General features: G+C 34.0%; 1 protein-coding gene across 2 annotated transcripts in view; it reads left to right on the forward strand.

The window, feature by feature from the left end:
- Positions 1 to 15099, forward strand: part of Atet (ABC transporter expressed in trachea) — a 120820-nt gene that overhangs the window by 60210 nt on the left and 45511 nt on the right. The window contains exon 1 of one of the 2 annotated variants that reach the window (XM_072537652.1): positions 6885 to 7033. The exons of the other annotated variant lie outside the window; for it this stretch is intronic. The gene's annotated coding sequence lies outside the window, so the exon portion shown is untranslated. Of the gene's footprint in view, positions 1 to 6884; positions 7034 to 15099 lie in introns of those variants that run through there. 2 annotated transcript variants of the gene reach the window in all.

A 15099-nucleotide genomic window follows, 5' to 3' on the forward strand; every position in this document is an offset into this window, starting at 1 on the left:
TATTAAAGATGTCGACAGATAACGACGAAATTGCACTAGTTTTCTGGCAGTGGTTCCTCCTACAGGACGAAAAAACCCAAAATAAAAGACAATTTTGGGTGCATCCTATAAATGAGAAAAGAATCTGGCCTCAATCAGTACAATTAATTTTTCTGCGTCCACTTCCATGATACACACAATATAAACAAGCAAAATATCGCTGTTTCCACATGTGCTTCTTGTTGACTACTCGAGCGGTTTTAAGAAGGGAATTCCAAAAACACGTTGCACCTGCGTACATTGAAATGTTTCGACACAAACCGACGATCCGGTAATCAACATCAAACAGACTGTCTGAAACTAAATGAGCCTAAACATGCTTTAGACACACGACTAATCAGTGTGCGTCAGCTCATTTCATTTATATGGAAACATCAGCATCAGACTCGTTTAGTCAAAAACGTTTTTGACTAAAACAGTTTTGCTCTTTCTGTGTGCGGCCACCCTAAGATATTTACTATGAATGTTCATATTTTAAGGTTATGTTATAGTTTGAATAAACCTTTAATTGCTGTATTTCAAGATATTTTGTTGTTGTTTTTATCGGGGTTATTTTAAAATTTAGCAATAAATGATTAAATTTATTTACAAAGTTTTAAAATTTTTAAATCAATGTTTTAATCTTTTTGAAGTGAGTGATTTTATTTCCTAAAAGACTAAATATATTTTTCTTGTAGTTTTAATAGATAATATCAGTTTTTTTGTCATAACTGAACAATTCAGGAATACTGGATATCTTCAACACATGTTTAGTAGCCATTATATGCCCAGATCTAAAAACTTAACTCAAAAACTATTACAACATTAAAAAACATTTTTTTAAACACTCATTATGGCAATTTGAAAGGAATAAAATATTAATTTAAATATTTTTTAACTTAACATTAATAAATTCAATAATTTCTTGATTTATTTTGAAGTAACCCTGATAAAAACAACAACAAAATACCTTGAAATTCGGTAAAAAATAATTCAAGTTTTAATAAAACAATAACATAACCTTAAAATATGAACATTCATTGTAAATAACTTGATCCTTTGATATTCTTACCACACAAATTCACGAACAACAAATAATACCAATCGCACAGAATGAATTTTCATAACCAAAAGTCCTTATTTATTCTTCAAACAATTAAAAAAAAACAATATTTCCAACTTCTTATGAGACAAATACACACAAATTAGAAATGTTTGGAAAGGTTTCTAAAATACCCCGCCCATTGTGACGTCAGACTTACGAGTCAATTGAAATTTTTATGCTTTTTATTTATTTCCTTGTAATTTTAGATGCTATTTATCAGTTATTTCTTTAAATACGTCAATAATTGTTACATTATTTATTGCCAAGACAGAAGATAATTTAAAATTCATTATCAATGTTACAACAACCATATCTATAATACATACGCAACCGATATAGTTTACTACGTAATTTCAACTGTAATTTATTTATGTAGGATTTTATCATTCCTTTTTAAGCAGGCAATATTTCCTCGATTAAATTTATTATAACTTTATTTTATTTTATAATTACAACTAGAATAATAGACCTCTAGAAATGGCACCCTCAATGTAATTCTTTTATTTTAATTCCTCCTCCTCAGTCCTAATCCCTTTTGGGATGTGGTGACACCATCAGGCCTTTACAGTTTTTGCACGATTTCTCTCCATCCTTCTATATCCTGTGCTTGTTGTTAGGCTTTATGTAACCCTTGGTTAATCAGTATTTTTATTTGATCTACCCAACGGCTTGGAGATCTTCCCCTAGGTCTCTTTCCTTCAACTCTACCCTCGACTATCAGTTTTTCCATCGTACCTGTTCTTCTAGCAATGTGTCCAAAATACTACATACTCTGTTGTATTTGTTTGAGCAATCTATCTTTTACTTTAAGTTGTTCTAATATCGATACGTTAGTGCGATGATCAATCCAGAATATTTTCAACATGCGGCGGTATACCCACATTTCAAAAGCGTCCAGTTTATTTTTATCCGCTTTCTTTAAGGTCCACGTTTTGGATGCATATGTTGCTATGGGAAAAATGAGCGCCCTTACCAGCCTTAGTTTTGTGTGTATTGTTATGCTAGAATTTTTACAAATTGCTACCAGTTTCATCATAGCTGTTCTAGCAATAGTCAACCTTCTACGTATCTCTATGTCACACCCTCCGTCATTTGTTATTAGGGACCCCAAGTATATGAAACTATTTACTACTTCAAAGACCCCAATTTCTTTAATGTGTTGAAGATTATTCCGAGCTCTGTCTACTATCATGATCTTTGTCTTACTCCTATGTAGCCATACGTTTTGCTTTTTTCCTCCAGACGTCTCATTATGTCTTCCATTTCTTCTTGATTTGCCGCGATTATTAAAGTGTCATCTGCATATCTCAAGTTATTGATTTTTTGACCTCCTACTGATATTCCGCCCTTCCATCCGTCTAGTACCTTTCGCATGTGTTCGCTGTAGATATTAAACAGAGTTGGCGAGATTATGCATCCCTGCCTGACACCTGCCTCTGTTCTGAAATGATCGGAATGGGTGTTGTTTATTTTTACTGTGTACTTATTATTTTCATATAGACTTCTGATTAGTTGAATTAAGTGGTGGGGTGTTCCCATTTCCGCTAGTATGAACCATAGCTGCTGCCATTTGACTTTATCGAAAGCTTTTCTGTAATCCACAAAGCACATAATCATAGGAGTATTGAATTCACGAGTTTTTTCGGTTAGCTGTCTGACATTAAGGATGTGTTCTCTTGTGCCTTTTCCTGGGAAAAATCCCGCTTGTTCTTCTGATATCTGAGGCAATAGAAAAGCTTTTAGTCTTTCATGTATTACATGAAGTAGAACCTTGCTTGCATGGGATATTAGGATTACCGTTCTGTAGTTGCTGCAATCTAGTGGAGTTCCTTTTTTGAATATAGGGATGAAAGTGGATGTTGTCCAGTCGTTGGGCCACTCTCCGGTTTCCCAAATCTTTTTGCAGATCATATGCATAACATTTACTCCGACATCTCCAGTCTCTTTTAATACTTCTGCGGTGATCTGGTCTGCGGCAGGAGATTTTCTATTTTTCAACTTTTTGATTGCCTTTTGTACCTCTGACTTTAGAATGTTTGGTTCTCTCTCTGCAGTGAACTCGTCGTGATTTGCATTCTGGGAATCAGCTGCATATAGACTTTGACAATATTTTCTCCATACCTCCGCAATCGCTTTCTCGTCATTTATAATATGTTGGTTTTGATCCATTATTGTTTGTGTGATTGGTTTAAATTCCCTGGATAGATATCGGACTTTGTTATATAGCTCATGGGATTCATACCGATTTGCATGTCTCTCTAGTTCTTCGCATTCTTCATTTATATGTTTATTTTTATTATCTCTACATGCTCTTTTAATTTCTCTATTTAACCTTCTTAATTCGTTTTTGTTGTCAAAGGGTTAAGGTGTTGACATCTCAGAAATCATGTGCCGTTACAAGTGTAAGGACAAATTTTAAAGACATATTTAAAAGCGATATACCAATTTCTTTAAAACGTAAAACATTTGACCAATCTCTGTTGCTTGTGACATGACATGACATGACATGACCGATGGTGCCGAAACTTTGACATTGACAGCAACAACTGCTAAAACGCACAGAGGAAAATGGAAAGGTCAATGCTGAGTATATCGCTTTGTGACCGAGTTAGAAATGAAGATTTAAGACGAAGAACAGGAGTTACCGATGTAATTTCCCGAATTGCTACACTGAAATGGAACTGGGCCAGACACGTCGCCCTAATCAATGATGAAAGGTGGACGAAGAGATTGCTTGAGTGGAGGACGAGGTTAGACAAAAGAAGTAAAGGAATACCCCCTACTCGTTGAACTGACGATCTCAAGAAAATGTCAAGAAATTTAATAAAAAGTGCTCAAAATAGAGCATAATGGACAAAAATGAGGGAGGCCTATGTCCAGCAGCGGACACAAAGGGCTGGGTGCTGATGAGGATGATGAGGTAGAATGTAGATATTTATTGTAATTAAAAGATCAATAATAAATCACTTCGCTGTTCTTTAGTTCATAGATAATCTTTACTGTTCAATAAAAAAAATATAAAAATAGAACCTGAATTATCCAAATACTTGTGTGGCGTGTAGAAAGGATATACTTTTTTACCCTCTTGCTGAATCTGACAGTACCTAGTCTTCCTCTCCAGGTCGGTTTAGAACCCTTTCACCTCAGCAAAAAAACACAGAATAGTGATAAAATACTAAAATCAATGTTTTAAATTTTTTATACTTAATGAGAAATTACCGGATTACGCAAATTATTTATTACAAAGTAGTTTATTGCTATATATATAAAATAACTTTTTCATTGGTTTGTATAAAATTTGTACGGCATTTCGTCATATTGTGTTTAAAAATAATAGAAATTTTTGAGGTATTTAAATAGTTAATTATAGATATTCTATATGTAGAATGTGAGTAAAAAATGAGTTTGTCTACGAAAAGAAAAAAATTAATTTCTAGTCTATTATTAGGACAACGTTTTGGACATAATTGCCACGTTTCATCTATTTTAGTGTATGGTCTAACCAATACGAGATAAAAAATACAGGGACTTTCTTGACTATTATAATTAATCTATTAGTGGTCCAATTATTATAACCATGTACAATAGTCCAGGCGGTATATGTTTAAAAAAACGATTTTTGGGTGTGAAGCATATAATCGCAGTTTTTGCATAAATCGCTCCAAAATATCACTATAAATGATAATTTCAGTATGCGTGAGTTGTAAAATTTAAACTTAACTTTTTATTAAACGAAATTTAAAAAAAATTCAAAAACATAGATTTTTCCTCTTTTTTTCGCATATATCTCAAGAACTATTAGTTTTAGAATAATTGTGTATCGGACATAATATAGGTTTTATAAAAATAATATATATACGAATGTATTTTTTCAAGCTACGAAACATGGACTATAGATATTTTGAAACTGGAATGTGAGAACACTACATAAACCAGGAACTTCTGCAATAACTAAAAAGATATAAGCTCATGATTACTGCCCTTCAGGAGACAAGATGGCTGGGGAAAGGTGTCAGGGACACTAAATAGTGGCTAGGAACAAGGAAGCAAAGAATGTGGAGTTACATTTGTGGTGGATAATGATTTTAAGTCAAAAATCATAGACTTCCAGGCAGACAGTGAAAGGAGATGCAAGTTAAGCATTTGCACCCACTTCTTCAACCTAACAATGATAAACATTTACTGTCCAACAGAAGAACAAGAACAACATACAATGGAAAGCTTTTACTTACAGCTGGAGATAGTATATGACAATGCGCCCAAAAATGACATCAATATTATAATGGGTGATATGAATGCTAAAACAGGCAAGGAGCCGCAGTTCTACGACACAAGAGGAAAACACCCACTACACAATGAAACAAGCGAGAATGGGGAGTTTTTTATAAATTTTACCACCAGTAAAAACATGGTTAAAAGTTCCACATGCTTCCCACATAAAGAGGCATACACAAAATGACATGGATTTCACCAGATGGAACTACAACCAATCAAATCGACCATGTGCTGATAGACAAAAGGGCAGCCAGTAGTATCTCAGATGTGAGAACACGACGAGGATCATGCTGTGGATCAGATCATCTTTTACTCCAAACCAAATTTAGATGCAGAGTTAACAAAGAAAGAAACAAAAGACAACAAAGAACAAACAAACTGAACCTGGAAAAACTGAAGATTCAGTTGGAAAAATGATAGGAAAGTACTGGGGAGAATACTAAGACCTGTAATGGAAAACTGAATCTTCAGAAGGCGATACAACAACGAGCTTTATCAACTTTATAAGGAAACACCACTGTCAGACTTATGATAATACAAAGATTGCAATGGGCCGGACATGTGATAAGAATGGGAGAGGATAGGCTACCAAAAAGAGCACTGAATGCTAGAATGTAGGGAAAGAGACCGGTTGGAAAGCCAAGACAGCGCTGGGAAGACACAGTAAACCCTAAAAGCTCTTTTAGGAGTCTGTGTATGGAGAAGATCAGCTACAGACAAGCTAGGGTTGAGGCAAAAAATAAACGAGACCAGGGGTCCATTTGGGCTGTAGGGAAAAATACTAAAAAACACAAAAACAGTAAAAAAACATTTCTTTTGTGAGTTTATTTTCTAGACTAACATTAACCCTTTCTTTACCAGACCTAATAAGCGACGCAGTGCCACCGTTCCGAGGGTTTTTGAAGTGCCAGCAGTACCAGCGACGTATATATATGGTTGCTCATTAAATGCAAAGAAAAACTCAGAAAATGCTCTTTAATGTTCAAAAAAATATAAAACGAAAGTATTTTTAATAACTAACTATAAACTAAATATGGAATGAATACGAAAGTAGTCATTAGAATTGTTCCTGGGTATGGTAAATGCCAAAGCAAGGATGTGCGCAGAGACTCCCTTCACATGTACCTTGATTCGCGCCGTTTTGTACTTAATTAATTGCCACGTATAAGGCCATTTTCACTTCATGTACGTATTGTCGAAAGCCTTCCGTTCTCATTTTTTTCTTCTTTTAATTACGCCTATTTGGATATCTCAATTTATTCTCAAGTTAGTGGTCTAACTAATGCTATTTCGATATTTAAAGATAGATTTATGTATAATACACCACAATATTTCTACATCTAAAAACGTTCCAATCTTACTCCTCTATTCCTATATTATTTTTTACTTATCTGAACTTTTGAAATTACTCTACATATCTTATCTCAACGATCTTACACCAGCCTTGTGTTATTTTTCTTTGTTCGCGGCACCAGACGCATTGAAGGGCTGATTGCGGTGGTGGTAGCAAGTTTTTTGGTAAAAAAAAATTTTTTTTAGTGCGAAACTCGTGGTTTTTTACTGTAAGTGATAGTTTAAATAAATACTGTTTTAAGATAAAGTATGTGGTTGATTTCCATATAAAAAAAGAGAGCTGTAAGTATGCAATGTTCATTATTTTCTTTTAATATGCTTCTTTTTGCCTTCTAGAATATTTATAACAAGGTTTGTGTATATTTATAACAAACCACAATTTTGCCATCAAAATAATTAGTCGAACATTTTTTAGATATAACAAAATCGTTTTATTTATACAGTGTGTAAAATCCAAATGGAATAAATTCATTATTTAGGTTACTGTACATATGTATAAAAAATCCCGAAACACGTCAAATTTAAATTATAACTTGACATTCTTTAACGTGAAAATGCAACCCCTACCTTCAATCCCCTTAGAATGACAGGTACAACCCCCAATTTTTAAAATAGGAAGTATAGGCTTGTGATATATCATTTGAAAGGTCTTTTCATTCTACATTCAAAAATGTTGTCGCTTTCAAGTTTATTAAGATTAATTAAGATAAAATAAATTAAAATCATGTGGTTACCGAAATTCGCTACAATACAATCAAAAACTAAAATGTAATGCAAAACGTAATAAAATGTAAAACACGAAAAAGAACTATGAATGTTAATGAAGTAGATGTTCAAAATGTTCACCGCGAACGTCTTGGCAACATCCTAATCTCAAATAAAACTGTCTTCTAACATTATTTAACATAACAGGCGTGATCGACCTAATCGCAAGCGTTATTCGTTCTTTTAAGTCATTTAAATCAGAAGGTTTAGTTTTGTACACATGGCTCTTCACATATCCCCATAAAAAGAAATCTAATAATGTAAGATCAGGTGATCGCGCTGGCCATTCAATCGATCCTCGCCTCTCTATCCACCGATTGGGAAATATTGTATCGAGGTACTGCCGAACATTAAGTTGGTAATGTGGTGGTGCTCCATCCTACTGAAACCATATCGTAATCACCTGGAACTTGAGGGTTTCCTGGATCAGGATATAAATTTGCCAACGTTGGAATGACATAATTTTGAAGTAGTGCCAAATAATTGTTGCCATTCAAGTTGGCCCAGTAGCGGCAATTTTGCCGATTGGCATGTACGTTAAGTGAAAAAGTACACTCATCAGAAAACATAACGTCTTCTAATTGGATAATATTGTTATCCAACATGTCCATCATTTGCTCACAAAAAAAAGTTCTCCTATCAAAATCGTCTTCCATGAGCTCCTGAGTAGGTATCATCTTATAGGGATGCAATTTATTTTCTTTTAATATGTTTACTATCGATGTATGGCTAGCATTGAATGTAGTGGATGCCTGTCTACTCGATGTATGTGGATTTTCCTGAAACTGAAGCATCACATCTAATTTGAGTTCATCACTCAGTGCATTGGCAGCTGCTTTTTTTATCTGCCTTACATGACCAATATTTTAGTTATTGTTCCTTGGGATATAGGCGGTAAATTAGGAAATTTGTCATGACAAAGGCGAGTTACTTCCTGTTGTGTTCGGGTGTTATCTCCGTAACCAATCATTTGTAAAACTGTTATTTTATGCATTTTCGTTAATCTAACCATTTTTCAGAATTGAATTGAACGAAGTTTTTACTTAAATTAAAATACTGACAACTTAAATAAAACAATTTACTAATGCGTGTTAAAATAACGTTGCCACGGAAGTTCTTTAAAGTTTTTTAATGGTTACCATCTAAAAACCACATTGCTATGGTTTTTGTTCACTTTCTCATTAACGAGACCTAAACGGGAAATAAGTTTTGAGTAAATTTTAGCGAATTTCGGTAACCACATGATTTTAATTTATTTTATCTTAATTAATCTTAATAAACTTGAAAGCGACAACATTTTTGAATGGAGAATGAAAAGACCTTTCAAACGATATATCACAAGCTTATACTTCCTAATTTAAAAATTGGGGGTTGTACCTGTCATTCTAAGGGGGTTGAAGGTAGGGGTTGGATTTTCACGTTAAAGAATGTCAAGTTATAATTTAAATTTGACGTGTTTCGGGATTTTTTATAAATATGTACAGTAACCTAAATAATGAATTTATTCCATTTGGCTTTTACACACTGTAATCGAAACGTCAAATAAGGTAAATAGTATGTTTATATGAGATTTACCGATAATTGATTGTAATATTTTTAACTAACTAAAATTTGTCGTTCTCAAAAATGATTATGTTTAAAAATTTCAGAAATAAAATCATAAGTAGTGTAGTTATGTAAGTAAGTTCATTACAAACAATAACCCTGAATATTATAATGTTCCTAAACTCCAAATAGTAGTAGAAGAAATACCAAAGCCCATAAGAGACGAAATTGAAGAAATGATAAAAGATGTGACAAATCAAAAAGCTCCGGGGAGAGCATCATTGTGGCAGATAAATTAAAATATGGAGGACAGACTTTAAGAAATCAACTTCGTAAGCTAATACTAGAAGTGTGGGATGCCGAATAAATGCCCCAAGAATGGAAAAGTTCATTATAATTTCTATACACAAAAAGGGAGATATAACTTAATGCACAAACTATAGAGAAATTTCCTTGTTAGGGGTAATACATAAGATGCTCGCCATACTAATTAGAACACCAGAGAAGATTTCACAAAGTAAGGTCAACAACCGATCAAATTTTTATGCTAAAATAAATCCTGATCAATTGCTATGAATACAAAATGTCAACACAAGTACTTTTCATTAATTACAAAACCGCCTACGGTAAAATAGACAGAAAGAAATTAATGGAAATGCTAAAAGAAATTCCAAATACCAGAAAAATAGTAGGTAAGTTTGGTAAAAATGACAATTAGAAAAACCATTTGTGCTGTGGAATGCAACGGTACAGTCTCAGGAGGATATTAGGATCTTAATATCTAATTTAATATCTTATTCTGATAGGATCTTATCAATACTTCAGTCTAAAAAAGGTATAGTAAATTTTATTCAAGTTTATGCTCCTACGGCAGATAAAGATGACGACGATATCGAACTATTTTACCATGATTTGGAACAAGTCTTAAAATCAATGAAGAAACATCACACTACAGTAGTAATGGGCGACTTCAATGCCAAAGTTGGCCAGGGAAGAGTGGATGGATATGTGGGGGAATATGGTCTAGGAAATAGAAATGAACGTGGTGACCGTTTGATACAATTTTGCCAGACGGAAGAATTTGTAATAGCTAATACACTTTTTAAGCTACCAAAAAGAAGATTGTATACATGGAAATCTCCCGGTGATACAACGAATAGAATAATCCGTAATCAAATTGACTTTGTCCTCATTAGACAAAGATTCCGTACTTCTATACTGTCTGCCAAAACTTACCCTGGAGCAGATATTGGTTCAGACCATAACCCCATAGTAGTCACATTACGAACCAAATTGAAACTGGTTAAAAAACCCACACAAAGTAGAATTGATATTAAGAGATTAAGGGAACCACAAACAAAGGAACAAACTGTAAAAACTCTTAAGTACTGAAAATCTACGTAATGCCCAAGAACTGAATAAAAGTAGTTATAACATCGATCAGAAATGGCAAAATATAAAAGTAGCAATAATTAAAACAGCAAATGAAAACTTAAAAGCAAATAAAAGAAAACATAAAGACTGGATGACTGAAGAAATACTACTATTAATGAATGGAAGAAAATCATTCAAAACAAAAAATCCAATTAAATATAATGAAACTGATCGATTAATTAAAAAGAGAATAAAAGAAGCTAAGGAGAGAATGTTACATGAGCAGTGCCAAGAACTAGAAGAAATTGAGAAAAAATATGACTTTTTTAACATGCATAAAAGAATTAGAGAATTAACAGGACTGAGAAAAACACTTCAAACTAGGCAACTAAGAGATGAAAGTGGTGCACTTATAACAGATATAAACAAAAAAATGCAGAGATGGACACAATATATAGCACAACTTTTTGAAGACAAAGAGAGAACAGAAGCACCAAAAGAATTTAAGGATGATACTGGGCCTGACATTATACGAGAAGAAATTGAATATGCAATGAAACAAGCTAAAGGTAGTAAAACTCCCGGGCCTGATGAAGTTTATATCGAATTACTCAAAATTGTGAATACTGAATCTATTGATCTTCTTTTGGATCTATTCAATACCATATATAGAACAGGTATAATACCTAAAGAATGGCTCCAATCAACATTCATACTGCTACCCAAAAAAGCCAATGCAAAGGAGTGCAATGAACATCGCACCATAGCCTTAATGAGTCATGTCTTGAAATTATTTTTAAAAGTAATTCACAATAGAATACATAAGAAATTAGATGAAGGCATCAGTAATACACAAATGGGATTTAGGAAAGGACTGGGAACACGAGAGTAAGTGTTCTTTCGCAGAGGTTTTTTTTTATAGCCCTTTTTCTATCCGAATTGTCGAATAAAGGCCTCTCCCATTTCTCGCCATTCATTCCTGTTGTGTGCTAGGCGTTTCCACATTGGTCCTGCGACTCTTTTGATATCGTCGCTCCAGCGCATTTGAGGTCTTCCTCTTGGTCTCTTCGCATCGTACGGTCGCCAGTTTCCGACTTCTTTGTTCCATCTACCATCTTCGAGACGTTCGTTGTGTCCAGCCCATTTCCATTTTAATTTAGCTGCTTGTTTCGCGGCGTCCTTTATTTTTGTTTTGTTCGCAGAGATGCTTAGATATAAATCAGGAAGTATATGTCTGTTTCATTGATTTTGAGAAGGCATTTGACAGAGTGCAGCATAATCGGCTTAAAGAAATTTTATTAAATAAAAACATAGACAGTAGAGACATTAGAATCATATGTAACCTCTATTGGAACCAAAGAGCAAAAGTGAAAGTTGAAAATGAACTGACCGAGGATATACAGATTCGCCGTGGGGTCCGCCAAGGGTGTATTTTATCACCCTTGTTATTCAATTTATACAGTGAAGCCAATTTATAATCTCAGAATTAGCGCTTACCGAGGTCAGTGAGTCAACGGTGAGCCACTTAATAACATAAGATATGCTGACGACACCGTCCTTCTGGCAGGAATAGTAGAAGAACTGCAACACCTTGCTGAACAACTAAATATATATTGCCACGATTATGGACTAAAAATAAATTTGAAGAAAACCAAGTTCATGGTATTTACAAAAGCACAAAATATCAAAGTTAAGCTAGTACTAGATAATACAGAAATTGAACAAATATCTTCTTACAAAAACCTTGGAGCATGGATCACAGAAGATACTGATAAGACAAAAGAAATAAGATGCCGCATTGAAATTGCACGGTCAATTTTTAATAGAATGAGAAAACTTTTTTGTAATCGCGATATCAATATATCGCTCCGAATAAGAATGCTTCGATGTTATATTTTCTCTACCCTTTTGTATGGGGTTGAAGCTTGGACACTTAAAAAATCCAACATTAAAAACCTAGAAGCATTCGAAATGTGGTGTTACCGACGTATTTTGAAAATATCATGGATGGATCGTAAAACAAACGAACAAGTTCTCGAACAACTAGGAAAACAATGCGAAGTTTTAAATTCTACGTACTTTTAAATACGAACTACTAAGGAATATAATGCAGGGTAAAATCAAAGGCAGAAGAAGCGTAGGAAGACGTAAAATCTCGTGGCTACGCAATCTCCGTGAATGGTTTGGATGCAGTTCAATTGAACTATTCAGGCGCGTAACCAACAAAATTATAATTGCCAGAATGATTTCCAATCTCCGATAGGAGCGGAACTTGAAGAAGAAGAAGAAGTCTCAGGAGAATTCTAAGTGAAAAAAGGTGTTCACCAAATAGACTCGTTGTCGTAGAATGACGTCGTGGATGTACGTAGGTACCCTTATTGATCAGACATGTAAGGAAGAAACTGAAATCAACCTGAGATTGACCAAGAGCAACAGATGTGCTAGGGCCACTAACAAAATAATTAAGACCAAGGATATATCTCGTAATGCAAAAACATACTATAAAAACTATAATTAGACCCACAATGCTATACGCTGCCGAGACATGGACTATGAACAAAACCATACAGAACGGATTGGAAACATGGAAAAGAAAGGTACTTCACAGAATGTTTGGTGGAAAAGTAGTAGAGGGAGAATGGAGAAGACGAACTAATGTAGAAGTGTACCAATTTTATGCTAACCATACAATAACAAAAGTAGTGAAAATACGTAGACTAGAATAGCTAGTACATCTAGAAAGACTGCAAGGTAGTAGACAAGTCAAGAATATTGGTTGCAGAGTACGTCGGGGCAAAAAGGGAGGAAGACCAAGCAAAAAATGGAAAGATGTAGTGTTGGAAGATGTCAGGGAGATGGAAAAATAAGAGATTGGAAGCTGACAGCTAAGAACAGAAAACGATGGAAATTATCCATCCAGCAATGGGCCTAAAAGGCCTGTTAACGCTATATATACATACATACATATATATTTCTGCTGTGGTAGCATTTTCTCTATTGAGATATTTACTTTTGTACTTTTTGTTTCACGATGGAACATTGGCTGTAGGTTTCTAGCGATAACACAAAAAAGTCGCAAATTGATGAAAGTTTACTATACATTTTGTGTTTACTGATTTAGTAGGATGTTAGATTTGTAACTTAAATGTTTGTATATGTTTTAAACATTATCATTAAAAAATATACGCGAAATAAATACTTGTGCACGTGGAAAACACACTTATGTTTTTTAATACATTGAACATTGAACACTCGATATTCTAATGATTTATAGATATACAGACAACAAAAACACTAGACTTGTTTACGATGGTTTTTAAAAATTATAATACCATATCCACGATTTTTCTGGATTAGTACAAATATTGTTATTTAGACTCCTTCTTTCCAGCTTTTGTGATACAGGTTGTTTCATTAAAGATTATGAATAAAGATTTGTCCTTTTTATTTACCTGATGTGTTTGGTGATTTATTGTTTGGGTTTTCTTTTTGTTGTTATTCCGTTTAGATTTGTGTTACTTTTTCAAGGTGTATTCTTCTGGGATTTGTTTGGCAGTGTGGATGATCTTATTTAGCATTGATGGTGGTATGTCAAAGAAGAAGAAGAAGAAGAAGAGGGGACCGTTGTTGGTAAGACCAGTTATTTTTTATTTATTTATATTTCCGAAAGATAAAAGGTTACTTTTTAGCATAGATTGAGCTCTGATGTTTTGGCCACAAGTGGTTTTAAGTGTGTAATTACTAGTCAGAGGGAATAGTCATCTACAAGTGATCGGAATGTGTAAAATTCGATGAATTGTCGCCGAGGATAAGTCGTGGTGTTTGTACTTTACTAATTTATTAGCTTTTACACTTCGTTTCCACGCCACAGATGGAACTTCAGAAAAGCTAACACACCTACTTTCTCTAGTAATCTTAACAGATTCTTAGGGTGGATCTTAAGTTCTTAGAGGACAAAAAGTATATTCCTGGATGGTCTAAGTCTAAAACTTAGATTTAAAAAAAATCGCGTAGAGAAACCTAGTCCCTGCTGTGAAAGTTCAGATACAGCAACCCACCCAGGAGTCAAACCAACATTGTGACATCAAAGCAAGGACGTCAGAAATGCCTCTGGAAAGTAATAACGACATTGATGAAGCGGTAGAACCATTTACTAAAACATAATAAGAAGCAGTTAACACCAACAACACCGTAAGTAAACTAACAACATGAATTACCTAATGAAATAAAAGAAAAATCGCAGAAAAACCAAGGCTAAGGAAAATATGGCAAAGAACATATGTTTCCAGGATAAAACTAGACTAGTTCAATCTACAGTACGGCTGAAAGTTCTGTTAAATGCTCATACATATAAAAGTATTCAGTATAACCTGAAAAATGTATCAGGAACGGTAATCACAGAGTACTCACTTTGGACGGTAACACGGAAGTTAAATGGAGCGCGGTTTTTGCCAATTACCTTGTGGAAATGTTCCAGACATATCAACTTAGTAGGCTTGGAAAAATTCACTGCTAAACAAGATCATTAGAAAATAAAAAAAGAACTGAACCTAAAAAATTCTCCCTGGATATGACTTGAAGACTCTCGAAATTCTGAAAAATTCTCCAAAAAAGGTGTACTTAGTACTTGGCACAGATATTTAATGCAATGATAAGAATTAGCT

The sequence above is a fragment of the Diabrotica undecimpunctata genome, chromosome 1 (assembly GCF_040954645.1).
Source record: "Diabrotica undecimpunctata isolate CICGRU chromosome 1, icDiaUnde3, whole genome shotgun sequence".
NCBI lineage: Eukaryota > Metazoa > Arthropoda > Insecta > Coleoptera > Chrysomelidae > Diabrotica > Diabrotica undecimpunctata.